Source organism: Neofelis nebulosa, chromosome 4 (assembly GCF_028018385.1).
Source record: "Neofelis nebulosa isolate mNeoNeb1 chromosome 4, mNeoNeb1.pri, whole genome shotgun sequence".
Taxonomy (NCBI): Eukaryota; Metazoa; Chordata; class Mammalia; order Carnivora; family Felidae; genus Neofelis; species Neofelis nebulosa.
The window spans coordinates 710,873-727,683 of record NC_080785.1 but is presented as its reverse complement, the minus strand read 5'-3'; the positions used below and the strand labels follow the sequence as shown (position 1 = coordinate 727,683).

Here is a 16,811-nt window from a genome sequence, read left to right as displayed (position 1 = left end):
GGGACGGCACACATGACATGTCCGAATTCCATTTGTAAAAGTGTGTGCAAGGGGAAATGCTCCTTTCCATCAAATTACAGTGTGCCACTAGTGCCTTCTCTTGACGGCTGCACATTCTAGGTTAATTTCAGGGTTTGCAGTAATTGAAGAGAAGAGAGAATGGAGAGTCCTGCACAAACAAGAAACAGGCAAAATTGAAGGTTTTCTCAAGACCCAGCATTTAAGTGGATTGTCCATGGTTCTCCCCTCTGGGTCCCCGGAATGGGGGCTTCAGTCCTTCTCCAGCCAGACGTGAGGGGTGTACTAGGACACAGGTGGCTGCTGCCTCTTCCTGGTGCCATGTCACAGCTTGTGACTTGAAAGAAAAGTCAGACTTCCCCACTCCTATCTTTTCAAGGCCTGCACAGCCTCAAATTCAGTGTCAAAGGATGCCAGAGGAGACCTCAGGGCTGGTCCAGCAGCCTCATCTGCAACTTCTCTTTCCCCCCAAAATACACGACTCTGTGTGCATCTACTTAAAAATACTCTCAGAGCCTAGCTCCAATCACACCAGGAAGGGTGTGGCAACCCTGTCAGGACATTATTTCTGCTCTGCAGAGAACTGCACTGGTTTTGCCTATGCCTGTCACTTAAGAGTGACTGTACAGACTTTCAAAAAAATAAACAATAAAAGAGACTCTTTGGGGCAAAGACTAAATGAGCAGTTTTTCCCCACTCAAATGGGAAGTCGAGTTTTTCGGGGTGTGGGGCAGGAAGGCAAAGAGCTAGTGAGTGAGAAAAGGTGCAAGTCTGGGGTCAGAGATCCAAAGCAGCTGGGGTAATGGGAACCCTCTTGCACTGTTGGTGGGATGCAAACTGGTGCAGCCGCTCTGGAAAACAGTGTGGAGGTTCCTCAAAAAATTAAAAATAGATCTACCGTATGACCCAGCAATAGCACTGCTAGGAATTTACCCAAGGGATACAGGAGTACTGATGCATAGGGCACTTGTACCCCAATGTTTAGAGCAGCACTCTCAACAATAGCCAAATTGTGGAAAAAGCCTAAATGTCCATCAACTGATGAATGGACAAAGAAATTATGGTTTATATACACAATGGAATACTACTTGGCAATGAGAAAGAATGAAATATGGCCTTTTGTAGCAACGTGGATAGAACTGGAGAGTGTTATGCTAAGTGAAATAAGTCATACAGAGAAAGACAGATACCATATCTTTTCACTCTTATGTGGATCCTGAGAAACTTAACAGAAGACCATGGGGGAGAGAAAGGAAAAAAAAAAAAAGTTAGAGAGGGAGGGAGCCAAACCACAAGAGACTCAAAAACTGAGAATAAACTGAGGGTTGATGGGGAGTGGGAGGGAGGGGAAGGTGGGTGATGGGCATTGAGGAGGGCACCTGTTGGGACGAGCACTGGGTGTTGTATGGAAACCAATCTGACAATAAATTTCATATTTAAAAAAAAAAAGCAGCTGGGGGAGAAGCAAGAAGGTGACCGACATACCAAAATGGACCAGGAACTAAGTCTCAGCTCAAGAGACAGAGCCTGTGGTAATGTGCCGGGCCCATTACAAAGTCCCCTGTACTGGGGCTTAGGACAATAGAAATTTGTTTCTCCCAGTGGTGGAGGCTCACAGTCCCAAACCACAGTGTCCGCTGAACTACTTTCTGGTGACAACTCTCTCTCCATGGTATGTAGCCAGCTGTCTCTACCTGTGTCCTTACATGGTCATCCTTCTGTGTCTGTCTTTGTGTCCAAATTTCCCCTTTCCAGAAGGACATCAGTCATATTTGGATTAGTGTCCACCCTAATGACCTCATCTTAACTGACTACATTTGCAACAACTCCATTTCCAAATAAGGTCACGTTCTGGGGTACTAGGGGTTAAAATTTCAATATATCAAGTTTGGGGGTAGACACAATGTAACTCATAACTAGCACCATCCAGAAAAGCTGAATAGCAGTCAAAGCTGTTTATTAGACACATTTGTTCCTTAATGCCACTCCTGATTTTATGCATCTCCATCAAACACATGGGGCCCTCAAGATTTCCTTCTACTCTGTCCCCCGTGTCTCCCATGTCCCAGAATGTTCTACATGAGCCCTTCCCAAGGCAGGCAGGATGAGCATTCTGCCCCTTTCTAGTAAGGCTATTCCAAGATTTTTGTAAAACCTCTCCCATTAAGGCATTGTGATGCCTTCATGTGCACGTGGGAGGCAAAGCAGGGCAAAATATATATCCAGACACATGACAGGGAAAGACCTAACCTGGCAAAGGTTCAAACATCAGAACCTTGGTTGACAGGGCCTCTCAGGAAAAACCATATGAAGCGAGCTTAATGCTAAAGAAGCAAATTACACAAAAGCCCTTGTTAGGGAATTCCCTTTTTTGTACAAATTTTTAAAATAATAATTCCAGGGCATGACCTATAACAGTACTTCTCTTTCCTAGTTGTACATGAGAACACATAGCGACGTGCAGACTGATCCCATTCTCCTGGCCATAGTGAGCACCTATTAGATTTAAGCTCCTGAGAGTGAGAATTTACTCACCCTGGAGACATTCACTTAAATGGATGAACTGGGGTGACATCAGTGGGCGATATCAATGGGGCAGGAATCAGACCCATAAGTGCCATAGAACTGAGACGTCTTTTGGATTCCTCAGAGTTCTGAAATTCCGGTTCTAGGAAAATATACTTCGGAAAAAATCAACAAAATTGAAAGGGAGCAAATGGATATTTGCTTTACCTTAGGTTAACATAAAAATCAACCAATCTAGGGGCGCCTGGGTGGCGCAGTCGGTTAAGCGTCCGACTTCAGCCAGGTCACGATCTCGCGGTCCGTGAGTTCGAGCCCCGCGTCAGGCTCTGGGCTGATGGCTCGGAGCCTGGAGCCTGTTTCCGATTCTGTGTCTCCCTCTCTCTCTGCCCCTCCCCCGTTCATGCTCTGTCTCTCTCTGTCCCAAAAATAAATAAAAAACGTTGAAAAAAAAATCAACCAATCTATGTAGTAAGTAAAATTTTAAAGGCAGGTTGAAAGTCACAAAGTTCACTGTGACTTCATTTGTGAATACTCACAAATCCACCAAGAAAGGAAATACTGACAAAGCACACATGAAAACAAGAACAAAATACTGGGATGGGGAGCCCACAGCAACCTGTATCTTATTGATTATGTGAATTCTCTAAATGTTCCATAATGAAAGGTACCACTGTGACAAGAAGAAAAATTAATTTTATAAAAATCACTTCATCAGAGTGTATGATCCCCCCAAAGATGTTAAATGTTGATTTTACTGATACAAATATGATGTCCTAACGCTAGGGAAGGGAGAGGAGTACATCTAGAACAACACGATGAAACACAAAACCAGAGTTTCTACAAGGCAGCTGAAGATTAATCACCAAAGGAGCATTCAAGATGAGGAATGCTGTGAGCTCAGAGGCACAAACAGAAGTTGCCACTAGGAGGTACGTTAGCCCATTAGTGTGATGACAGCCCAACAGCTGGCTGGAAGACAGAACACTATCCACAACCCTGATTCACACGCACAGCTCTCAGGGAAGAGGGCTCCCCTCCTGAGTCTGCAGGGACGTGGCCCACCTCTGCCAGAGGTCTGTGGAACAGGAGATGGGCCTGAGGCTTCTGATGGAGACATCTCCAGCCTCCCCAAGGACAACCCCCCCCCCCGGGGCAAGCCCTCCCCCAGAGACAAGACCCCCCACCCCAGGGATAAGCCCCCCCCAGGGGACAAATCATGGCCCAGGGACAAGCTCCTCCCCCCCAGGAACAAGCCCCCGACCCTGGGGACAAGCCCTTCCCAGGGACAAGATCCCCCACCCCAGGGGACAAGCACCCTCCCCAGGAACAAGTCCCCACCCAAGGGACAAGACCCACTCTAGGGGACAAGCCCCCTCCCCAGGGGACAAATCCTCGCCCAGGGACAAGCTCCCCCCACCCAGGGACAAGCCCCCCCACCCCAGGGGACAAGACCCACTCTAGGGGACAAGCCCCCTCCCCAGGGGAGAAGCCCTCCCCCAGGGACAAGTCCCCTCCCCAGGGACAAGTCCCTCCCCCAGGGACAAGCCCCACCCCCCCCAGGGATAAGCCCCACCCCCCAGGGAAAAGTCCTGCCCCAGGGGACAAGCCCCCTCCCCGGGAACAAGTCCCACCCCAGGAACAAGCCCCCTCTCAGGGACAAGCTCACCCCAGGGACAAGTCCCCTCCCCAGGGGACAAGCCCCTCCCCCAGGGACAAGCCCCACCCCCCCAGGGATAAGTCCCACCCCCCAGGGAAAAGTCCCGCCCCAGGGGACAGGCCCCCCTCCCCACCTCCAGGGATAAGCTCCCACCCAGGGGACAAGTCCCACCCCTGGGACAAGACCCACCCTAGGGGACAAGCCTCCTTCTCAGGGGACAAGCCCCTTCCCCAGGGACAAGTCCCACCCCAGGGGACAAGCCCCCTCCCCAGGAACAAGTCCTACCCCAGGGGACAAGCCCCCCCCACCCCCATCAGGGGACCCCTGCTCAAGGCACTGGTTTGGCTGCAATCCGTAAGTCAACTTTGTGCTGAGCGACATCTGACAGCCCATCGCGGTCCCGACACTTCTAGAGAGGCCTGTCTTGGGAAGGCAGGCAGCACCTCCACCCCCCACCACCGGGAAGCTGTGTTTTGCCTTGCCCTTCTCTGCCCCAAAGAGGGCACTGCGGACCCTCTCAGCTGGGGGGCACACACACACAGCTGTGGGTCCCACACAAACCATCCAGCGTTGCAGATGCTGGCAGGCAAGGCTAGACGTGGCCACAGAGTTTGCACTGCCTGAGGGAAAACTGCAGAATCTTTCCTTTGGGCTGCAAACCAAGGCTCCATCCAGGACTGAGGTCTTCTTACTTAAAACACCTGAAATGCTTGCCTCTCCAGAACAGACGTCTGGAGGAAACGCTCTCTTACCACAGGCCTGAGACACAAAGGGAGCTGCAGGCCTACCTCCGAATCGGCAGGTAGCAAAAACAAGGTTCAAGAGTTTCTCTAATACATGGGGTCTTATCTACACAATTCTCCCTGCTGCAAAATAGGATTCATCTAGTGCTACGGTATCCACTACTTCCTGAATGTATTCAGAATGTATTTTTCCGACCTTACCCAAATTCGTGTTCTTTTCAGTCTTAGAAAAGTGAAACTCGTCTGACTGTGGACAGTCTGCTCAGGAAACCCAGACCCTTCGGAAGTGCGAAGTAGAAACTCGGTGTGCCACGGCCGTAGATGCTGACCTCACGCCACAGAACTGGGATCCGAGCGTGCGCTGATCACATGAAGGGAAGAAGCTGCACACCTGGCGCCTGAGGGGCGGCCACCTCTCCAGGGACCCCCACTGGCAGCTCCTTCCAAGGACCCTCTCGACACCACATGCCGTGTGACTGGTGCTCAGTGACTCTGAGCCTGGGTCCCGCTCCCAGGGCCCCCCACCCGCACACCTCTCAAAGGTCACTTCTGCACCCACAGTCCTGCTCACCCAACCACCGGCTTCTTCAGTTTCCATGCATGCCTTCTGTACTCAAACCATAGTCATGATTTTTGTGTCGTCGTTTCAGGTCTGTTTTTGTCACCCAGCACCGAACAGCTTGGAAAACAAAGCTTCAGAAGCACACAGACAAGTGACTTTGGGCAAATCTGACTCTCTTCAAGCATGTGATGGGGAAATGTTACAAATACAGAACAGACAAAGCATACAGCCCACGGGTCCGTGCCGCCGGAAAAGAAAGCGAGGACACACCCCGGGTCGTGGAAAGAGAACTGTCCCCACCAGCCTCCCGCAGCTGGGACCTCAGACAAGCTCAACACTCTGAGCCCAGAGTAAGACCGAAGACCCGCAAGAGCCTAGACACAGTGCCACCACGACCCTGACCTGGAAGCCTGTGCTCATGGCTCAAAACAACCTTGATCCTGAAATGTTATACTGCTAAGTGGAATGGAGAATGAATTCGCAACGCATTTATGTGGAAACCTTAAGAAGAATGAAAGCAAGAAGATGTCTCCCACAACATTTAACAATTATTGTCTTTGAGAGGCATATGTGCATGCTCCCTAAAGCTCCTCCTGGTTTTAGAAGTCAGAATGCGGTGGGGGGGGGGGGGGGGGGGGGGAGGAAGAAGCCAGAATATGAAAGAAACCTGCATAGACAGAATGACAAAGGCACCAACCTGGTGTGTGAGATTTTTATTCCTTAAGTTACACTGACATCTGGTGGTCTTTTCTATCAGAAAGGAAATACTCTTGGTTCTGTAATCTTAAACATATGTATAATCAAAACACATCTTTGCAGTGTCTTTGGGATTGAAAGCAAACACCACCAGAGGCAGCATAAAATATTAATAAAATAATGAAAAAGCTAATAAGAATATATTCATGCATAGTCTTAATTTTAATAAACCAAAAAAAAAATAAAGCATGGTTTTCCTCTTCCTAGGCCACACCTTGTTAAGGTAGTTTAGATTAGAGTGGCTCCCTCTATAGTGGAATTTTTCAAACAGAATTTAAAAGGAAAAGGAGGAAGAAGAGATCAGTGCCTGAGGGCATCAGCCCACAGGTTTCTCTCCCCCTGTGAAACTGTTATTATTAGCATCTTACAGGAAGCTCTTCTCTTTGGTAGTGAAACTAGGAGAAAGTAGATATTCATTACTTGTTTCTGCAAAATGACAGTTATTCCTAAGTGTGCCAAAATTAAATTAACAAAATGGGTAATTCAGTGGGCTCAGAAAAATCCACATGATAAGAAAAGGTAACTGCATAATATAAATGTTTCCCCTGTGTTTGCAGAACTACATTGAACATACTAGCAGTTTGCAGAACTACATTGAACCTCTTTGCAACTTGACTATGGTGATAACTGTAAAAGATGGGGGAAGAAGGGGACTCACACAAAAATTCGCTTTGGATCTTCTGTCCCCCTCTCTCTGCCCCTCCCCTGCTTGCACTCTCTCAAAAATAAATAAACATTTTAAACATAAATACTGCTAACATAAACACTGGACTTCCCAGTGATATTTTTATTAATTTGCTTGTATATTCCAATAGCTACCAAAGACAGTTTGAAAGTCTGTTATAGCAATGTCATTTTAGAAGATACAGAGTTATTTGCCACCCATTCTAGCAATCACTTTACCCTCTTTAATTAAAAGAGAAAAAAGTATCAAAAGGCAATCATCCTACCTCTCCCACCACGCATGTTCCTAATTATCACAGCACCCGGAAATTACACATTTTTATTCCCATTTTACAGATGAACAAGGGGCACCTCCAGATGGACGAACATCCCAGGTTTACCCTCCGGCCCAGGGAACATCTCTGTGCTCCCAACCTGCCGGCAGATGTAGCATCTGGCCCAGAAACTCTGCCTTCCGCCCGCCCCCCCCCCCCCCCCCCCCCCCGCCCAGGCCTCATCTCTGCACCCGCACTCTGCATTAACATTCACTTGACCATGCTCAGGGCCAACACCCGTTCGCCATACAGTGTGCACAGCCTGCTTCCTTCAAGAAGCCACCAGCCCACCAGCTGGCCACTGTGCTGGCCAAGGCCAACCTCTCCATTCATGGTCAGGACTGGGCTGGCCTGGCCTGGTCCCTCAGCAGCTCTGTCCAGTCGGACAGTGATGCCCGGGTCACCGCAAAGGCCAACAGGCCACCTGACACCCGACAGGCACTTGAGAACTTGAGAAGGAGCAAAACTGGAAATGACAAAACCAAAGACTCCGATCTTGCCTCCACTGCCTCCTAAAATGACCGGTAATCATTTCTTTCATGCTGGACTCTTGCAGGGTTTTTTACCTCAGTACCCGGGGTTCGTTGTCTCACCTCGAAGAATGAAGAGATGGACACAGAATATAATGAGCAGCAGGCAAAAGTTTATTAGAGTGTAAGGAAGTAAGAATAATAGGAAGGCTCTCTTTGCAGAGAAGGGGCATTCGAAGGCGAATACCTGTGACTATAGGCAAGGGTCCTTGTTCTATAAGGTTTGGGTCGCCCCTCCTTCCCTTCCCCCTTGATCCTTCTCAGGTCCTTATTGGCTTGATAACTCTAGGTGCTGGGTTGTCAATTCCCGACTGGCTCCATTCCATTGTATGAGGGGTGGTCTGTGGCCATAGTGTTCCTTGAGGGTCATATGTTTTATGCTCTACTACTTATTTTTAGTTAGGTCTTTTGTCAAATTCCTGAGGGGAACCTGAGGGAGAGTAGGTGGGGTCTGTTATGTTCTTAAGAGGAACATTACCCTCGAGGGAATCTGCTGTGGTCAGCATTGTTCCAAAGTATGTGTCTCTCCCCACCCAGGGACCTCAGGTCCTAATCTTTCCCTCTCTGCCTACTGGATCCTAGCTTTTCCTGTCAGAGCATGCTGACTCCTCTTGGCCCATGCAACTTCCAAGTAAACAGAAATGGCAGGAAACAAAGGAAAACCTGCACACAAGCAACTAGCTTCTCTCTCCAAGCCCCTGCCACCCCCAGACTCATTCTACAAGCAATTATCCCTTTAACTTAACAGAGCCTGTGGTGGCCCTGATAACACATCTATGGCCAGCTGAAGAGGTGAGGGCTCACCCAGGCATCTTGCATGGGAAAAGGGGGATTCTTGCAAAGGGGAGATCTTTAGGACTGGCCAGATGACATTTGCAGCTGGAAGCCATCCACTCTGCCTGTGATTGTGGCTTCCTGGACCTGGTGATGCAAAGTGAGGTGTACGTAGAAACATGCACAGATCACACAGCCCACCTCCTCCTGACCCACGACCGACTACTGACCCACGCTGGGGGCTGATGCACCGGCGACTCCCACTTCAGCTCTGCCTCCAGCCAGACCTAAGACCTGTGGACTGCTATGGCTTCTGAAGAAATGCCCAGGGTCACACCGGCAAGGTAGAAAAACCAGCCAACCTCTACACAAGTGACACATGCCTGAGAAGAGGTTGTACTCATGGCACCCCACAGACAGGTGGCTGACCAGAGCCCTCAGATCATTCCTGCAGACAGAGAAGGTTCATGCAACTGCCCATCAGTTACATGTGTTTAACACGATCCCCACGTCCCTCAGCCATGAGCAATACTGGCTGGGAGTCATCAGTAATAAAACCTGCCAAAGGGCCTAGAAGGAGGCACATGGGGTGTGTGAGAAAACCGTCAGGGTGTGCTTTCCACATGCAAGGTTCTTTTTCTAAGCTGGATTCTGTCACGACTCAGCCACTGGACCACGGGCAGCCACACTCTCTTTCTGAGAAGTGGGAGGCCAAAGGCTGGACTGGATGGGGATGGGCAGCGCTTCCCCTCAGCATCTGTACTCAAGCCACCACCACCATGTTGGGCTGGACAGCAAGCCCTCATCCTTAGGACCAAGGTCTCATCCAGATGCGAGGCGTGGACAGCCACAGACCATCATTCCCAAAAAAGGAAATGGCGGCTCACTGCTGAAAAAAAATAGACTCGCACAAATGCTCCTGCTGCTGCTGCCCCTGCTGCCACTTTCCAAACTTCAGAAAATGCCCAGAGAGAACAGACGTTCAAGCTGCTGAGACCCGGCTATGTACCAGAATTTAGGAACCAACCCAACTGAATCCTCTGGATGAGAAAGGGAAGGCCAAGGACCGTCCAAGAGGTCTCGAGAGCAGGTAACATGTGGCTGGCTTTCTTCCTCACCTGCCCAAGGGCAGGGTTTTGGCCAGCTGATAGCTCAGGGTTCCTCCAAACCCAATGCTCGGCAAGAAGACGGGCCCGCGCACATGTGAAGACATTCAGATCATTTCCAGCAGGATCTGAGAAGTATTTTAAGAACTGAAGAAAAGAGCTGAGAAAAAAAAATGTGTTGACATTGCCTGTCAAAAATCCAGTTTTAAGAAGAAAGAAAGCTGTTGCCTTTTTGAGGAGACACCATGCACTTGTTCTCCAAAGTTTCCTGCAAACCACAGAAGACGAGGAGCATGCCTATGTGGTTTCCACCCACTAAGATGCTCACCTGAGTAGTTTTCTGACTCAGCCCAGCATCCAGATTTCCCCTTTGACTTCTTCCAGTGGCCGCATGCATAACTTGAGTGCATTTGCTGGTGACTCTGCCAAGGTCTCTGGACACCTTCCCTCTCTGGCACCATTTAACAAAAATGCAGCCCACACCAAGTCACCTATGCCCACACCTCCAGGTGAACACTCCCACCCAAGAGCACCATCCTCTTTCTGTAGCTCTCTCCCCAATATCAAAGCATCAACCTAATACAATAACAAGAACATGCATGTTGTCCCCTGGGGAGGGAGGTGCAGAAGGAGAAAACAGAACAGATTCCATCACTGTCCTGCCAGGTAATTCTAGACTAACAAGTTTCGCCACTTCTGCAGAGTGAAAGTGATGGTGTAGAGGCTCTCTGACTTTCAGTTCCAGCTAAGATCTCTTCTGACTTAATCTCTGGGAAGCACGTCAGAGGCTCCCAGTGTGTCCCAAACAAGATAAAGGCTTTGAGCAAGACCGACCTCTCCAAACATCCATTTCCTCAACCCTAGTGTGAGAACAAAAATGTCAGTGGCTCTTTACTCCTTTGGGAATAGGGTCCTGTAACGGGTTGAATAGTGTCCCCACAAAATTTATGTCTAATCAGGACCTCAGAATGTGCCTTACTTAGAAATACAGTCTTTGCAGATGTTATTAGGTAAGCATCCTGAGATGAAATCATCCTGGATTTGGGGTGGGCCCAAAATGCAATGACTAGTGTCCTTCTAAGAAGAGACACACAGAACACAGGGATGAAGGCATGTGATGCTCCTGGGTCATTGCATCCCCACATGATGGTGTCGGATGAATGTCCCAATGTACCCATGAGACACAGAATATGCGTGAGAAGCCACTTTCATGGTGCTACACCTCAAAGATTTGACAGCCTGGGCTGTCGTAATACAAACAGGACCATCTTCTCTTTGGGAAGTCTCCTCCCCACTGTTGTGAGCTCTCCCAAGACCCCATTTTTCTCCTTTATTTCCCCAGAATACAGCATAATCTTTTTATAGAGCAGACACTCAGTAATCTGTGGAGTTGGCGGTAAGCCAGTGAACAAACTCAACATGTACAACATGATCAAAACTCAATTTTATTTTTGTCCCACATTTCTTTGAGCTTTTTCAGTTGGGGGGGGGGGCAGTGTTTCTTCCTGCATCTGTGTGAGGATGTATGAAGGCCCATGAAATCAGAAATCACACTCCTCTTAGCTGTGGGTCTCTCGTGGCTCCTTCTTCCACCTGAGCTCTTCCTAGCAACGTTTCCATGCCCTTCCAGGCACCTGTTGTCATCACTCTTCCAAACGGCACACATGGAATAAGAAGTCACTCCAGCCCTTGGGGGGTGGGTGATGGGTATTGAGGAGGGCACCTGTTGGGATGAGCACTGGGTATTGTGTGGAAACCAATTTGACAATAAATTTCATATTTAAAAAAAATAAAAAATAAAAAGTCACTCCGGCCCTAACCAACTTTGGGGTCAGTTCCACCCTCGAGCAATCTGCCAGGCGTGTCCTGCCCTCTTGGGATCGGAGGCCAGACCTCATGCCACAATCAGGTGCCAGTCCTCGACATCTGGATGAAACCATATCAAACTGGCTGAGACATCAAAGACCCTCACCAGGCTTGGGTTCGAAGGTCATACTTCCTCAGTCTTTTCCAAAGTTGGGATGGAGGAAGCTCAGAAACAGTAGTCTCTGAGGAACTCACTCCCCAGACCCCTCGCCCACGTTCTCAGCCTCATGCGTATGTGAGATCAGGCTGAGGTGCCCTGAACCACGAGACCAATGGAAGGGCAGTTTCCTGATAGATCCATGCCCACAAGATCTCTTTACCTCTGAAGCTCACCTGAGCTGAGTAAGGACCAATAGCAATGATGGTTTGCAGCCACAGGGTCTGCAAGTGCAACTGTGAATGGGACAGCATCATACCTCTCAGGTCAGGATGCTATGCAATGTCCTGCCTTAGGAGCTGTTAGGAACCTCACATTTGTAATCATCTCTAAATAGCATCTAAAAACAACTATTTTCAGGCCAAGAGATCAGCACTTGTTAGTGTACTGTCTGTTAATAAAATTTCCTATCCAGCACCAGGAAGCTCATTATTTTTTTAAAAAATAACAGAATCTGTTTCTTCTATGAGGATAGCAGATGTTGGGTGTTCTCCTCTAAAGGATCACAGAATCAGGAGCACCTGGGTGGCTCATTGGGTTAAGTATCCAACTGTTAATTTCAGCTTGGGTCATGATCTCATGGTTCATAGGATCAAGCCCCACATAGGGCTCTGCGCTGACAGCATGGAGCCTGTTTGAGATTCTCTCTCTCCCTCTCTCTCTCTCTCTCTACCCCTCCCTCCCTCTCTTTCTCTCTCTCAAAATAAATAAACATTTAAAGTAAATAAATAAAGGATCACAGAATCAAATCACAGATGAGGTGTGGCCATCAGCTGTGCATCTTAGGGATGGATTGGCAGCCTGCCCACTGTAGGTGGAGCCCCTTCCCACTGCTGACAGCACATGGGCCAAGGAAAGCCCCCAAATGTCCCCATGCGCTTGGCAGCTTCAACCTAACGCACTCACTCTTCCCACCAGGGCAGCAAGGTCGCCTGGAGACCCACTACCATCACCCCCAATTTTATTCCAGGGAAAGGTCCAGCTGTGCCAGAGGAAAGCCCCTTCTGATTCCTAAGAGGTGATGCCCCCTGGTAACAGTGGCGGCTGTCAGAAAAGATCAACACTGATTTACCCTCTGTATCTATTCAAAGCACTCTGTACTTCACATTGGGAAGCTCCACTAACAGTCAATCCACTACAGTCTATTAAGGTGGAAAAATCACCACCGAGGCTTATGTTGCCCACCTCAGGAGCCCAAGACAAGAAGCTCCTCCAGAGGTCAGGAGCCCTCTGGGGTCAGGGCTCCCTTGGAAGCTGGGCTATCTTCCGGAGGTCAGTACCCACCCCCGACATACTGAGGTCAGGGCCACCCCAAAGTTCCAGTCTCACCCACAGAGGTCAGGCTCTCCCCTGGAGTGCCAGCTGCACCCCCAGGTCAGGGCTCCCCCAGCCCCCACCCACAGAGGGCAGGTTCCCCCACTGCTCTGGAGGCTAGGGTGAAGCTACTGGGAGGCAACACGGCCAGGTAAGCAGGGGCTCTAGGGCACACCTCGATGGAGTGTCTGTGCGACCCTAGGTAAGGTAGCAACCTGCCTCTTCAGGCTCTGTGAACCAGGAGGACCATACCCCCATCTCACGAGGGTGCTGTGCAGGTGACACGGGTTCACGGGTGTTCAGACCTGGAGGAACCCCATTAGCAACCCCATCCAGACCTTCCACTCAAGGGCCATTCCTTCTCCACTGTCCACACAGCATATCTATTTTCTTATCCCAATCTAATAGATTGAGAGCTGGGTAAAGACCTATTGGATAAGCTACAGCAAGAAAGACAAATTTTGAACTAAAGTTTAGTTCAGGATCAAAATAGTGCACTGTATCTTGTTTGTAATAAGTCGTAGAGGGTATGAGACCAAAGAAGAGAATTTAATTCCTAGCGTATGTATAAATTTCCTACACAGTTCACTTAGCATTTTAACAAAATACACACAAAAATAAAACATTATCTTCAAGCAAACACAATGCAAGTGGACCTACAATGCATCTGGTTTGCTTCCTCCTCTTCCCACTGCCTGATCTGGACCTGAAGTTAATAAAGCAACAACAACCCACCCTTTGGCATTTTCCAGGCTGCACTCCCAGAGCACAGCCAAAACAAGAACATTAGCTGGAGTGCTCCCTGGTCACCGCAGCAACAAGGCCACTGGCTGTTTCCTGGAGAAAGCACTGTGGGAGGACCCCTGTGGGTCAGAAATGAGTTATTAGCCAAGGGTGCTAGGCACATACTTGAAGTCTCTGAGCCCTAAGTGACAGGGTTACCCGCAAACTTGGGAGCTCACCCGTCTGGCACAGCCAGTGCGCGTGGCCCGTGAGGACCTCCTGCTTCAGACAGAGCCCGGCCTTCCGGGCCTGACAGCACCTGAATGAGAAGCCAGGGTCCCCCCACCCCACCCAGGGTGATTCCAGTCAGGCAGGGGTGTGAGCCATGCTTCCGGCACACCTGACATGATGTGGAATACCAGAGCACTCTCAAATGATAGGGAATCCGATGCTTAGTCCTAAACAGCCCGAAGCCAGGCATGTACAGAGTGACTTATTTATCACCAACCCCCAAACAGGAAGGCAAGTTTCTCAGCACCAGCACACTGTGAACCAGGAGGGCAACACTGAACCGTGACAGAGAAGCTGACTGGGAGTGCTCACCTGGGAGAAATTTAAAAGAAGTTAATGGGCTGAAGCATTGGGCCCAAAAGGACAGATCGGGGAGGGTAGCAGGGTGTTAACAATGGCTATTCATGCTTTCACCACAGAGAGAAGAAATAGCCTTAAAATAGAATCTCATCACATCCTCCAGGACCAAATTTCACTAGTGTAACTGCATCTGTGAGGAAGAACCACAGAAGAAATCAGGTGTTCTTTGGGCTCAGCTATAAGTAATATATCGGCACCACCCACCGAGAGTTCTCTTTAAGAAGAAGCCGCCCCCTCCTTTTTCTGACCAACAAAGCCTTCACCTGGGCTCCTCAGTCCAGCACGCTTGTCCAAATTGCACCACTCTCCTGCCTGGTCCACACCAATGTGGGTAATGCTTCGGTGTTCCCACTAACACCATGAAGGGTCCATGGACAGCAGGGTAGGAGGGAGAGGAAGGACACCCACCAGTGACAGCTTTCCAGCGCACTGTCCATCCTTTCCAAATGCATCACACTAACTGAACAACCACCAGCTTGTTGGAGAAAATGTTATTAGTCAACCACATTTGAGGGGCAAGAAAGAGACCCTTCTCAACTAGACTAGAAAATGTGCACTGAGATTCATGGGGCTGTTCTGGCGTAATTCTGTTTAATAGAAGCTGAGCAGTTCAGTTTAATTTCCTGACTTGATTGCAGGGTCATAAATTGTACCTTCCACCTCATGTTTCCAAATTCATTTTTCACTCTAATTACCACTCTGACCTCTCAATTGCATTGGTAAAAAGTTGGAGATCCAGTAAATGAAGGCCAAACAAAACCCTCCAGCAGATCACCTCCAAGAAACCACCTGCTGTAGCTGGGTAGAGGACCAGTGGCTTTGCTACCAGGGTCTGGGGGATCCCCTTAGCCCCGCCCACTAACCTCGAAGCCTCCACCAATCTCCTCAGCTCTGGCTTGTACATAGTACCCACCTGAGACCTTTCAGATGCAGATGCTTGAGTCCCACCTCCACAAGTTCTTTTTTTAATTTTTTTTTTTAACGTTTATTTATTTTTGAGACAGAGAGAGACAGAGCATGAACAGGGGAGGGTCAGAGAGAGAGGGAGACACAGAATCTGAAGCAGGCTCCAGGCTCCGAGCTGTCAGCGCAGAGCCCGACGCGGGGCTCGAACTCACGGACCGCGAGATCGTGACCTGAGCCGAAGCCGGCCACCCAACCGACTGAGCCACCCAGGCGCCCCCCACCTCCACAAGTTCTGATGGGACTGGTCTGGTGGCACCTTCGGCTTCAGCTTTATTAAAATCTTCCCAGGTGATTCTAGGAGCAGTAAAGATTTAGAACCCTGCACCTATTCTGTGCACACAAATTACACGCCAGTTCCCATCTTAGGTTATTTCTGACACCTTCCTCCCCACCCTACAGTGACTCATCATCATCCCACACATGAGGAGACCCCGCATCAAAGACCCTCAACCAGGCTCTCTGCATGATAAATGAGAAGGTTTCTGAAGGAAAATTAAACTAATCAGAGTGATTTACCCTCGATTTAGTCACCAAGAGGTGATATCACAGTAGCTCACGAAATCCCTCTACAAGGATCTTCAATGAAAGAGCATTATCCATAGGGACTAAGAGGTCACCTCAAAGATACCGAGGCTGTTAAGAGCTGGAAGTTCCTGCACCTGCCCCTCCGGGGTCCCACATCCTGGAGCCACTTTTACTGTCATTTCCATCTCTGGCATCCCTGGTAGCAACCACTGAGTTCTGGCTTTCTTCTCTTCCACATCAACTTTGGTAGTGATTTCATGACCAATAAACACCACACATCAAAGTTGTCCTGAGACACTCTACATATGTATACAGTTTAGTTACACTCAGTAATCACCCCAATCTGGGACCACTTCTAGGATGGGATGGCATAGGGCAACACTCACTCTGCCAGTTCAACATGCCAGATAGTTATCAGAGTTGAGCTATACAGCACCAGCACCCAACACTGTGGTTCGCATTTCAGTTCTCACACTACATTAGCCATGACAATGGCTAAGGGAGAGACTTTGCTGCCAGGTCCACAGGCAGAAATCACTGTGTGTGTAACAGCTGCATCACGACCAGTCAGGGCACTTCTTCCAAAGACTGTCAGTAATGGGTCACTCTGCATCCTTGCTGTTCACACAGACAGCAAAGCATGTAGGTGCATTGGCTCCTTGTCTTCCGGTGATAAACCACGTAACATTTCACAGAAACAGACACTGGGAAAGACAGAACTGACCAAGAAAGAGACAAGTGCGGAAAAGAAGTGAAAACTGATAAAACAGGAAGTGAAGTTTGAATCAAAGGCCAATGGAATCGGAGGAGAAACAGCTGGGCTGGTGAATATGGACACAGCTTCGTCTGAGAGACTCTAGATGTACAGCTGCATGAATTCGGGGAAGACAGCTCATCCACATAGACGAGGAAAAGGGTGCAGATGAGAATGTGGTGCCA

The 16,811-nt window shown here is 49.1% G+C and overlaps 1 protein-coding gene and 1 long non-coding RNA gene across 6 annotated transcripts in view; both read right to left on the bottom strand.

Annotated features, from left to right (window-relative positions):
• The window catches only part of PTPRN2 (protein tyrosine phosphatase receptor type N2), an 831,667-nt gene that overhangs the window by 661,667 nt on the left and 153,189 nt on the right, over positions 1 to 16,811 (bottom strand). The window lies entirely within an intron of this gene.
• On the bottom strand, positions 11,093 to 15,666 carry LOC131508658 (uncharacterized). The gene is made up of 3 exons (XR_009260075.1): positions 15,569 to 15,666; positions 15,295 to 15,329; positions 11,093 to 11,393 (listed from the first exon to the last, which is right to left on the bottom strand). It is a non-coding gene; the product is annotated as an uncharacterized LOC131508658 (long non-coding RNA).